General features: G+C 40.7%; 1 protein-coding gene across 3 annotated transcripts in view; it reads left to right on the plus strand.

The window, feature by feature from the left end:
* The window catches only part of skd (mediator complex subunit skuld), a 722,241-nt gene that overhangs the window by 572,645 nt on the left and 136,041 nt on the right, over window positions 1-13,555 (plus strand). The window lies entirely within an intron of this gene.

Here is a 13,555-nt window from a genome sequence, read left to right on the forward strand (position 1 = left end):
TGTTGACTTATGCATGAGATCAAACTATACATGAGTATGTACAGTAATCTTATCCAGCACACTTCTAGGATGATCAGATATATTTTATTTAACCATGCATGCCTGTACTTGGATTTCAGTCACAACTTCTCCTAGATAGTGGTGGTTTTTTGTCTGACTTAGTTAGTTACCATCGCTATCTTTCTAGGTTAGTTACCATCACTATCTATCTATCTTTGATGCCTGTTCCTGACTGGAACTTCCTCAAGGGGATGGCCACACCAATAGCATCTCCATAACTAGTGACCTCCAATGATACTTCTTAACCTTTAATGCTTCACCCTTAACAGGCCACTGGCACAGGGCAACTCTAGTGCAGTGTTTGCAGAGGCTGTTGCCTAATATTCCCACTGACTACTACCTAATGCTCCTACCTCTTGTTCCTACCTACTACTTCTGCCTAATGTTTCTACCTCATGCTCCTACCCAAATGTTTGTACCAACTATGTACTTCTATCTATTGCACCTACAATTTAGCCAAAGGGCAGGGCTGGTGCATGTTGCTCACAGCAGGAAAATCTTGTTACAAAGAATAATTAATATTTGATAAAAGATATATATATTTTTTTTTTTTTCAAACTATTCGCCATTTCCCGCATCAGCAAGGTAGCGTTAAGAACAGAGGACTGGGCCTCTGTGGGAACATCCTCACCTGGCCCCCTTCTCTGTTCCTTCTTTTGGAAAATTAAAAAAAAAAACAAGAGGGGAGGATTTCCAGCCGCCCGCTCCCTCCCCTTTTAGTCACCTTCTACGACACGCAGGGAATATGTGGGAAGTATTCTTTCTCCCCCTATCCCCAGGGATAAAAACTTTTCACTGCTTCTAGGAACTTGCCTCCCACACCATATATTCTTAAAACCTTCCACAGAGCATCTCTATCAACTCTGTCATATGCCTTCTCCAGATCCATAAATGCTACATACAAATCCATTTGTTTTTCTAAGTATTTCTCACATACATTCTTCAAAGCAAACACCTGATCCACACATCCTCTACCACTTCTGAAACCACACTGCTCTTCCCCAATCTGATGCTCTGTACATGCCTTCACCCTCTCAATCAATACCCTCCCATATAATTTACCAGGAATACTCAACAAACTTATACCTGTGTAATTTGAGCACTCACTCTTATCCCCTTTGCCTTTGTACAATGGCACTATGCAAGCATTCCGCCAATCCTCAGGCACCTCACCATGAATCATACATACATTAAATAGCCTTACCAACCAGTCAACAATACAGTCACCCCCTTTTTTAATAAATTTCACTGCAATACCATCCAAACCTGCTGCTTTACCGACTTTCATCTTCCGTAAAGCTTTTACTACCTCTTCTCTATTTACCAAATCATTTTCCCTAACCCTCTCACTTTGCACACCACCTCGACCAAAACACCCTATATCTGCCACTCTATCATCAAACACATTCAACAAACCCTCAAAATACTCACTCCATCTCCTCACATCACCACTACTTGTTATCACCTCCCCATTAGCCCCCTTCACTGAAGTTCCCATCAGCTCCCTTGTCTTATGCACGTGTCGTAGAAGGCAACTAAAAGGGACTGGAGCGGGGGGCCAGAAACCCTCCCCTCCTTGTATTTTAACTTTCTAAAAGGGGAAACAGAAGAAGGAGTCATGCGGGGAGTGCTCATCCTCCTCGAAGGCTCAGATGATAGAGTGGCAGATATAGGGTGTTTTGGTCGAGGTGGTGTGCAAAGTGAGAGGGTTAGGGAAAATGATTTGGTAAACAGAGAAGAGGTAGTAAAAGCTTTGCGGAAGATGAAAGCCGGCAAGGCAACGGGTTTGGATGGTATTGCAGTGGAATTTATTAAAAAAGGGGGTGACTGTATTGTTGACTGGTTGGTAAGGTTATTTAATGTATGTATGATTCATGGTGAGGTGCCTAAGGATTGGCGGAATGCTTGCATAGTGCCATTGTACAAAGGCAAAGGGGATAAGAGTGAGTGCTCAAATTACAGAGGTATAAGTTTGTTGAGTATTCCTGGTAAATTATATGGGAGGGTATTGATTGAGAGGGTGAAGGCATGTACAGAGCATCAGATTGGGGAGGAGCAGTGTGGTTTCAGAAGTGGTAGAGGATGTGTGTATCAGGTGTTTGCTTTGAAGAATGTATGAGAGAAATACTTAGAAAAGCAAATGGATTTGTAGGTAGCATTTATGGATCTGGAGAAAGCATATGATAGAGTTGATAGAGATGCTCTGTGGAAGGTATTAAGGATATATGGTGTGGGAGGCAAGTTGTTAGAAGCAGTGAAAAGCTTTTATTGAGGATGTAAGGCATGTGTACGTGTGGGACAAGAGGAAAGTGATTGGTTCTCAGTGACTATAGGTTTGCGGCAGGGGTGTGTGATGTCTCCATGATTGTTTAATTTGTTTATGGATGGGGTTGTTAGGTAGGTGAATGCAAGGGTTTTGGAAAGAGGGGCAAGTATGCAGGCTGTTGTGGATGAGAGAGCTTGGAAAGTGAGTCAGTTGTTGTTCGCTGATAATACAGCGCTGGTGGCTGATTCATGTAAGAAACTGTGGAAGCTGGTGACGGAGTTTGGTAAAGTGTGTGAAAGAAAAAAGTTGAGAGTAAATGTGAATAAGAGTAAGGTTGTTAGGTACAGTAGGGTTGAGGGTCAAGTCAATTGAGAGGTAAGTTTGAATGGAGAAAAACTGGAGGAAGTGAAGTGTTTTAGATATCTGGGAGTGCATCTGGCAGCGGATGGAACCATGGAAGCGGAAGTGAATCATAGGGTGGGGGAGGGGGCGAAAATTCTAGGTGCCTTGAAGAATGTGTGGAAGTCGAGAACATTATCTCGGAAAAAAAATGGGTATGTTTGAAGGAATGGTGGTTCCAACAATGTTGTATGGTTGCGAGGTGTGGGCTATGGATAGAGTTGTGCGCAGGAGGGTGGATGTGCTGGAAATGAGATGTTTGAGGACAATATGTGGTGTCAGGTGGTTTGATCGAGTAAGTAACAATAGGGTAAGAATAGATGTGTGGTAATAAAACGAGTGTGGTTGAGAGAGCAGAAGAGGGTGTTTTGAAAGGGTTTGGTCACATGGAGAGAATGAGTGAGGAAAGATTGACCAAGAGGATATATGTGTCAGAGGTGGAGGGAACGAGGTGAAGTGGGAGACCAAATTGGAGTTGGAAAGATGGAGTGAAAAAGATTTTGAGTGATTGGGGCCTGGACATGCAGGAGGGTGAAAGGCGTGCAAGGAATAGAGTGAATTGGAACGATGTGATATACCGGGGTCGACGTGCTGTCAATGAATTGAACCAGGGCATGTGAAGTGTCTGGGGTAAACCATGGAAAGTTGTGTGGGGCCTGGATGTGGAAAGTGAGCTGTGGTTTTAGTGCATTATTACATGACAGCTAGAGTCTGAGTGTGAACGAATGGGGCTTTTGTTGTCATTTCCTAGCGCTACCTTGCACACATGAGGGGGGAGGGGGTTGTTATTCCATGTGTGGCGGGGTGGCGATGGGAATGAATGAAGGCAGACAGTATGAATTATGTACATGTGTATATATGTATATGTGTGTGTGTGTGTGTATATATATGTATACGTTGAGATGTATAGGTATTGATATTTGTGTGTGTGAACATTTATGTATATACATGTGTATGTGAATGGGTTGGGCCATTCTTTCGTCTGTTTCCTTGCTCTACCTCGCTAACGCGGGAGACAGCGATAAAGCAAAGTGAATATATAAATAAATAGAATATGTATAGTATATGGTGTGGGAGGTAAGCTGCTAGAAGCAGTGAAAAGTTTTAATCAAGGATGTAAGGCATGTATACGAGTAGGAAGAGAGGAAAGTGATTGGTTCCCAGTGAATGTCGGTTTGCGGGAGGGGTGCTTTATGTTTCCATGGTAGGTTTGCGGCAGGGGTGTATGATGTCTCCATGGTTGTTTAATTTGTTTATGGATGGGGTTGTTAGGGAAGTGAATGCAAGAGTTTTGGAGAAAGAAGCAAGTATGTAGTCTGTTATGAATGAGAGAGCTTAGGAAGTGAATCAGTTGTTGTTCGCTTATGATACAGTGCTGGTGGCTGATTCGAGTGAGGAACTGCAGAAGTTGGTGACTGAGTTTGGTAAAGTGTGTGAAAGAAGACTGCTGAGAGTAAATGTGAATAAGAACAAGTTTAATAGGTTCAGTAGTGTTGTTGGAGAAGTAAATTGGTAGGTAAGTTTGAATTGAGAAAAACTGGAGAAAGTGAAATGTTTTAGGTAACTGTGAGTGGATTTATCAGTGGATGGAACCTTGGAAGCGGAAGTGAGTCAGAGGGTTCGGAAGGGTGCAAAGGTTCTGGGAGCGTTGAAGAATGTGTGGAAGGCGAGAACATTATCTCGGAGAACAAAAATGGTATGTTTGAAGGAATAGTGGTCCCAACAATGTTATATGGTTGTGAGGTATGGGCTATAAACAGGGTTGTGCAGAGGAGGGTGGATGTGTTGGAAATAAGATGTTTAAGGACCACATGTGTGAGGTGGTTTGATCGAGTAAGTAATGAAAGGGTAAGAGAGATGTGTGGTAATAAAAAGAGTGTGGTTGAGAGAGCAGAAGAGGGTGTATTGAAATGGTTTTGTCACATGGAGAGAATGAAAGAGGAAAGATTGGCAAAGAGGATATTTGTGTTAGAGGTCAAGGGAACGAGAAGTGGGAGACCAAATTGGAGGTGGAAGGATGGAGTGAAAAATATTTTGAGTGATTGGGGCCTGAACATGCAGGAGGGTGAAAGGACATGCAAGGAATAGAGTGAATTGGAATGATGTGGTATACCGGGGTCGACGTGCTGTCAGTGGATTGAACCAGGGTATGTGAAGCGTCTGGGGTAAACTTTGGAAAGTTTTGTGGGGCTTGGATTTGGAAAGGGATCTATGGTTTCGGTGCATTACACATGACAGCTAGAGATTGAGTGTGAACGAACGTGGCCTCTTTTTTTTCTTCTTAGCGATACCTCGTGTGGGACGCTATTTCATGTGTGATGGGGTGGTGACGGGCATGGATGAAGACAGCAAGTATGAACATGTACATGTGTATATAGGTATATGTCTGTGTATGTACATGTATGTATATGTTGAAATTTATAGTTATATGTGCGTGTGTGGGCTTTTATGGATATACATGTGTATGTGGGTGGGTTGGGCCATTCTTTCGTCTGTTTCCTTGTGTTACCACGCTAACGCGAGAGATGGCGATTAAGTGTATAAATAAACAAAGATTGAGGGGTGTGAGTTAAGTGCTGTCAAGTGTTATGTCTGACAAGGAGAGATTGTATCTTTATGGACAGAATGGCAGTTGTCTCTTTGTGGGTGAGGCAGAAAGAAAAGACAGCTCCATGGGTCAGAGGAGTGCAGTTTGACATCCACTGAAATGCTGGCTTGCTATGCAGCCGTTGCTAACCCTCCCATACCATGGCGGGTAGTACTGATAATATACCTCCCTGGTCGTTGGCTGCCAACCAACCACTTCTTACATTGTTACCATGACTCATTCTGTTAATCCTTTATTGAAGTGTGAAGATGGAGATGTGTAAAGCATCCATACATATGTATGGATGCAGATGATGCAAAGGTAATGAGGGAAGTGAAAAGCAAGGAGGATTTCTTCAACATACAAGTAGACCGAAACAGACTTCACAGTTGATCTTGTACTTAGTTAATGAAATTCAGCCTAAGGAAATGTAAAGTAATGAGGTAGGGACAGAGTGCAGTAGGCCTCAGTATAATCATTATCTAGCAGAAAATCAGCTTCATGGTTTTGAGTTAGGGAGGATTTGGGAATTGGCATCATCCCAAACCAGTCACTAGAGCTGCTGTTGAGGAAAATAGTTAAGGAGGCAAACTGTCTGCTGGCAAATATTAGAATGACCTTCAGGCATATGAATAAGGAAATATTTAGCAAGCCATTCATACTCTACATAAGGCTTTTGCAAAACTAAAATATCCTTCTTAAGTTTGGTCAGTACACCAAAGGATATTCAAAAGTTAACAGAGAAGGTGCACAGGAAGACTGCAATGATGGTCATAGAATTGAGAGATTTGAGTTACTGGAAATGGCTAAGAGGATTTAGGTTCCCCCACCTTGGAAGAGAGAATAGTGATGGTTGATTTGATCACAGTCTTTAAGTTTTTGAAATAACTTGATGACATAGACAGAGAACAGTTCTTCAAGAGCTGTAGTGATAGAGAAACCAGAGGACATAACATGAAATTAAGCAGTAATCTTATGTAAGATATGCAAAGAAGTACCATTATGATATAAGAGTAGTGGATGAATGGAATAGAACAAATAAGGACATGATGAATGCAGACAGTATGCATAGATTTAAGAAACTATGATAGTAAAGTGTTTAAGGAATGGGGACCCACAAGTGTAAATCTCCTTCCATGCACAATACAACTGGGTAATTACATACATACAGGATTTTACTTTATAGTCACTTACTTCTATTGAGCTTTTATTAGGGTTGTTTGAATAACAATTGATTGATCCTTCGCTTAGTTTCAAGGGTGAACCCAACTTATGGAAATTACTTATTTGATTCCTTGCTGAGGTTCAAGGTTGCACCCAACTCACATGTTAGAACATATATTCTTGTATGCTTCCTAACTTTTCCAGTTTATAGTAATTACTGAAGCTGGTGATTTGTTTCATCAATCTTCAGCTGAGCTTTGGAGACAGAGCTGTATTGATCATTCTTTATGCATACTTCCATGACTACTATTTAGCAAGTAGCTATTCTTTTAAGAATTTGATTTTTATATGACTTGTTATGACTTTTCGTTTTTCATTACTCAAGGGAGAAAGTTAAACTACACATTTATGCATTTGTTCTTTAGTAATACTGAGATTTAGATCACTTATTGCATTTTGATCTCCAGCCCATTTTATCAGTGCCAGCTCCAATTTACAAGTAGACATAATAGAGCATCCATGTGCATTCATATATTTGTATCAGAGTCTTTTTTTTTTTTTTTTTTTTTTTTCGCTGTCTCCCGCATTTGCGAGGTGTTTTTTTTTTTTTTTTTTTTTTTTTTTTCGCTGTCTCCCGCATTTGCGAGGTAGCGCAAGGAAACAGACGAAAGAAATGGCCCAACCCCCCCCCCCCCATACACATGTATATACATACGTCCACACACGCAAATATACATACCTACACAGCTTTCCATGGTTTACCCCAGACGCTTCACATGCCTTGATTCAATCCACTGACAGCACGTCAACCCCGGTATACCACATCGCTCCAATTCACTCTATTCCTTGCCCTCCTTTCACCCTCCTGCATGCTCAGGCCCCGATCACACAAAATCTTTTTCACTCCATCTTTCCACCTCCAATTTGGTCTCCCTCTTCTCCTCGTTCCCTCCACCTCCGACACATATATTCTCTTGGTCAATCTTTCCTCACTCATTCTCTCCATGTGCCCGAACCATTTCAAAACACCCTCTTCTGCTCTCTCAACCATGCTCTTTTTATTTCCACACATCTCTCTTACCCTTACGTTAATTACTCGATCAAACCACCTCACACCACACATTGTCCTCAAACATCTCATTTCCAGCACATCCATCCTCCTGCGCACAACTCTATCCATAGCCCACGCCTCGCAACCATACAACATTGTCATGTTTTCAGATATTAAATTTCTTGCTTCATCTTGAGCTTCTACAGATTTACTGTAGATCTAAAGTTAACTTGAGTTAGGTATCAGTGTTCATGTCTCTTTGTGCATGAACATTTAGTTTTTGATCACTAGCTTTGCAGTATTATGTTAAGTTTCGATCACATTTGTTATTGATTCTTAGTTCATGTCTAAAGATGGAACTTTGGTTGATATTTTTATACACATCCTTACATATATCATGAGCTTTGTTCTCTGTCTGCTGGCCTTACCAGTTCACCTTAAGTTTTGATTGAAATTTTAGATGACTCATTAGCACTAGGCTGAAAGTGGAGGAGGATTCATTTGTAAGTACCAGTACTTCATTCTGTACTTCTCAGACATATTATTTTCAGTTGACAAGCTTTTTGCTGAATTATTTATAATTTGTAATGAACTTAACAAGAATGATGATTGTACCGGTTTCCCTCAAAAGTATGAGGATAAAACTGAAATGTGCAACTGTTTGCATATATGTTGTATACCTGCATCCTGAATTTTAGTTACCAAACACTTGCTTTGTGTAGTATGCTGAATTTTGATTTTCTGCAAATCATTTTATATAGAGGAGTGTATGAAATTAAACATCCAAAACTCTTTTTGCTTGTGGTTAAATCATGAGTGAAAAGTTACTATAGGTGAGTCTGTATCATCATTGGTTTGTCAAAGGGAGTTCAGTCTCGTTGAGGGCTTTACACTTCAGAGGCATCATCATTTTTCTATCTCTGATTGTATCACAGCCCTGAAGCTGCAGGAACTCAACTAAAGGGTTATAAAAGTATGTTGATAATGGTAATAATTATGATACAGGAGGCAAATTGCTGACAATGGACTGAACCTCGGTGTATGTAGCAGCCAGAAAAATCTTGGAAGGGTCTGTGGGGCCTGGTTTAGGATAGGATACTGCAGTTTCAGTGCATTACACATAACAGCTGGAGAATGGATATGAGTGAATGAGGCCTTTTCTTCATCTGTTCCTGGCTGTACTTCACTAGTCTGGGAAATATTAAACATATGAAAAAAAATAACACTTAGAATAGTAACTTTTTTTCATACATTTTTACCATTACCCATTAATTTGAGAAAGCAGGGGTAAGGGGTGTCTGATGCCTGGGTATCATAGAGATTCTCTCAAGGCTCACAGGACACCACCTACTAGAGAAACAGTTTTTCATTCATTTGAACTTGCATTGCTTTTAAGTACTGCTGTACTGTGTGTTTGTTAGAATTAATGATGACCATGTATTTGTGTCAGAATGCTGTCTCTTATTACCAAACATAATTACGCATAAAAGTGTCTTCCATCACATTTGATTATTTGGATTAAAATTTGAAATCTTTTGGATAGGTGTGCTGTTAGTAGCATATCAGGAAATGAATTATTCATCTCTCAATTTGATAATCTGCCACATTAGGCTTCATCACAGGATTGATGCCTCTAATGTTGACTGGAAGCATGTCTTTTTCATTGATTCTGGGCTGTATGGGAGTATGGTTTTGCAGAATTAATACTTTTCTGATAGAAATTAAAACCCTCTTAGGTTTTTGATATTTCATTCTACAGTCAGAAAGGCAGTCCATGAAGATTCTCTCAATCGGTGCAGTTGCTCTTATGTTCCAGAATAGATAGAAGTTTAGAAATTCTTTTTCACTTGGATTGCACTTCTCTTTATTTACTGTGACATCAAACCAAGGGATTTCTCTCTTTTTCATTGATATTCAAGGAAGATTTCATTATACTCTAGTACTTCACAATCTCAAGTAAATCCAATTGTTACAGAGTGGAGACAAGCTTCAAATATTACTGCAGGCACAGGAATATATGGGACCCTTTCAGAATTATCTGTTTGCCACCAAGGTCAGTTGCCAGGTACCCACGTTTGTGTGTCCATTTCCAAATCTGGTTTCATTAGTACTAGTAGATTTGTTGTAACAAAATGGGATATTTTAATCTTTATTTTATTTGTTTTTAGTTTAGTTTGTGCGTGTTTTTGTAATTACGTATTTGTATTGTGGAGGGGTGGGATAAAAATTCGTGGAGTCCCATCTCCTGACCACTTTTTCCTGTCATTCTCTTTTATAGATTTCTGTACGCTGTGTCCTTTACCTGTGTCCTCATTCATTTTATTCCATTCATCCACCTCTCTTATACTATAAAAGTAATTCTTCACATCTTTCTTAAGTTTCTTGCTTAATTTCTTGTTATTCCCTCTGGATGTGCTATCTCTGCATCTCTCAAAGAGCTGTTCACTGTTTACATCTTGAATCTGTTTAAAGTAGTATGTGGTGTCTTTGTAGTTTGTATACCTTACATTTATCTATCTGCTGGTGTCACCAGACTCTGCTTCCAAGTGGGTTTACCGCAAGTGTGCCTGTATCATCATCAGTGGATGGAAAAGATTGCAGTCTTGGTGAGAACCTTCTCATGATTCCATGTTTTCCTTACTCCTGTTAGAATGCAGCCGTATAGTTTTAGGAATCCCATATAAGGGACCGTAGGGTTGTGTAGTAATATAGGAAATCCTTGATTAATGTTAGCAGTGCATTCGTAGAAATACAACTTTCACCGGGGGGCATAATTATATTGTATTTTCCTTTAGACAACATGCCTTTAATTAGGGGTTTGTTCTCAAACAGACTGGAAAAACATTTTGTTGGAAAAAAGGCCTCAGCCTTCCCAGATGATTAAAAGATTCAATCATAACACTTAATAGCAGTAATGCAATATAATTTAAAGGCTCCATAATCAAACTTTCCCCCAGAATCTTTCGTCATAACCCCAAATAGACTCTACCTTTATTATTAAGCACATACCACAGGCAACTAACATTTGTATGAATCCTATAGCCAAATACTGTTTAGGTGTCCTCTGTCTAGAGTGTAAAGCCCTGAATAGGGAAGTTACCCCTTAAACTGTCGTGATCATCAATTGCTGATGCACAGGTTCACTGCTAATATTGTCCAATGATTATGTAATGGTTCCTGCTCTCATATAAATAGCCATCTAATTTTTTATTCCAGCACTCTCTCATAATAGCTAGAGCAAATAGAGCTCATAGATTTGTGTGCTGAAAAAAGACTGGTGATTGGGAATACCTGGTGTAAGAAGAGAGATACAAACAAGTATACTAATGTGAGTAGGAGAGATGGTCAAAGGGCATTACTAGATCGCACATAAGTTGATAGGTGTGTAAAAGAGAGACTTTTGGACGTTTAATGTGCTGAAAGGGGCAGCTGGTAGGATGTCTGATCACTACTTTGTGGAGGCAAAGGTGAACATTTGTAGAGGTTTTCAAAAAAAAAAAAAAAAAAAAAGAGCATGTTGGGGAGAAGAGATTGGTGAGAGTAAGTGAACTTGGAAAGAAGACTTGTGTGAGAAAGCACCAGGAGAGATTGAGTACAGAATGGCAAAAGGTGAGAGCAAATGACACTAGGGGAGTGGGTGAGGAATGAGATGTATTTAGGGGAACAGTGATGGCATGAGAAAGGTAGGAGGCTGTTTAATTTGTTTATGGATAGGGTTATTAGGGAGGTAGATGCAGGAATTTTGGAGAGAGGTGTGAGTATGCCATCTGTCAGGGATGAGAGGGCCTGGGAAGTGAGTCAGTTATTGTTCGGCAGTGATACATTACTGGTGGCTGATTAGAGTGAGACTGTAGAAGTTGGTGACTGAGTTTGGAAAAGTGTGAAAGGAGAAAGTTGAGTAAATGTGAATTAGAGCAAGGTTATGAAGTTCAGCAGGGTTCAGGGACAAGTTAGTTGGGATTTAAGTATGAAAGGAGAAAAATTGGAGGAAGTGAAGTGTTTTAGATATCTGAGAGTGGGTTTAGCAGCAATTGGAACCATACCATGGAAGCAGAAGTGAGTCATAGGGTGGAAAAAGGGGCAAAGTGTCTGGGAGTGATGAAGAATGTGTGGAAGTAGAGAATGTTATCTGAGAGAGCAAAAAAGGGTATGTTTGAAGGAATAGTAGCTCCATCAATATAGATGGGGTTGTTCGGAGGAGTGTAGATATGTTGGAAGTGAAATGTTTGAGGACAATATTTGATGAGGTGATTTGATCACATAAGTAGTGAAAGGGTAAGAGAGATGTGTGGAAATGGAAAAAGTATGGTTGAGAGATTAGAAGAGGGTGTGTTGAAATAGTTTGGACATATGGAGAGAATGAGTGAGGAAAGGTTGACAAAGAGGATATATGTGTCAGCAGTGGATGTAACAAAGAGAAGTGGGAGATCAAATTGGAAGTGGAAGGAAGGAGTGAAAAATATTTTGAGCAATCAGTACCTGAACATACAGGAGGATGAGAGGTATGCAAGGAATAGAATGAATTGGAATGATGTGGTAAACCAGGGTCAATGTGCTGTCGGTGGACTGAACTGAGGCATGTAAAACGTCTGGGGTAAACCATGGCAAGGTGCATGTGACATGGATGTGGTTAGGGAGCTGTGGTTTCAAGTGTATTACACATGACAGCTTGAGATTGAGTGTGAATGAATGTTGCCTTTTTTGTCTGTTTTCTTGGCACTACCTCACTGAAGCATGGGGTAGCAATGAGGTTTCCTGTGGGGCAGGATAGCGTCAGGAATGGATGAAGGCAAACAAGTACACGCATACACAATCCTCAGGCACCTCACCATGAATCATACATACATTAAATAACCTTACCAACCAGTCAACAATACAATCACCCCCTTTTATAATAAATTCCACTGCAATACCATCCAAACCTGCTGCCTTGCTGGCTTTCATCTTCCGCAAAGCTTTTACTACCTCTTCTCTGTTTACCAAATCATTCTCCCTAACCCTCTCACTTTGCACACCACCTTGACCAAAACACCCTATATCTACCACTCTTATCATCAAACACATTCAACAGACCTTCAAAATACTCACTCTATCTCCATCTCACATCACCACTACTTGTTATCACCTCCCCATTAGCCCTCTTCACTGAAGTTCCCATTTGCTCCCTTGTCTTACGCACTTTATTTACCTCTTTCCAAAACATCTTTTTTTTTTTTTTTTTTTTTTTTTTTTTTTGTCGCTGTCTCCCGCGTTTGCAACGTAGCGCAAGGAAACAGACGAAAGAAATGGCCCAACCCACCCCCATACACATGTATATACATACGTCCACACACGCAAATATACATACCTACACAGCTTTCCATGGTTTACCCCACACGCTTCACATGCCCTGATTCAATCCACTGGCAGCATGTCAACCCCGGTATACCACATCGATCCAATTCACTCTATTCCTTGCCCTCCTTTCACCCTCCTGCATGTTCAGGCCCCGATCACACAAAATCTTTTTCACTCCATCTTTCCTCCTCCAATTTGGTCTCCCACTTCTCCTCGTTCCCTCCACCTCCGACACATATATCCTCTTGGTCAATCTTTCCTCACTCATTCTCTCCATGTGCCCAAACCATTTCAAAACACCCTCTTCTGCTCTCTCAACCACGCTCTTTTTATTTCCACACATCTCTCTTACCCTTACGTTACTTACTTGATCAAACCACCTCACACCACACATTGTCCTCAAACATCTCATTTCCAGCACATCCACCCTCCTGCGCACAACTCTATCCATAGCCCACGCCTTGCAACCATACAACATTGTTGGAACCACTATTCCTTCAAACATACCCATTTTTGCTTTCCGAGATAATGTTCTCGACTTCCACACACTCTTCAAGGCTCCCAGGATTTTCGCCCCCTCCCCCACCCTATGATCCACTCCCGCTTCCAAGGTTCCATCCGCTGCCAGATCCACTCGCAGATATCTAAAACACTTTACTTCCTCCAGTTTTTCTCCATTCAAACTTACCTC

This window comes from Panulirus ornatus, chromosome 9, assembly GCF_036320965.1.
Source record: "Panulirus ornatus isolate Po-2019 chromosome 9, ASM3632096v1, whole genome shotgun sequence".
Taxonomy (NCBI): domain Eukaryota; kingdom Metazoa; phylum Arthropoda; class Malacostraca; order Decapoda; family Palinuridae; genus Panulirus; species Panulirus ornatus.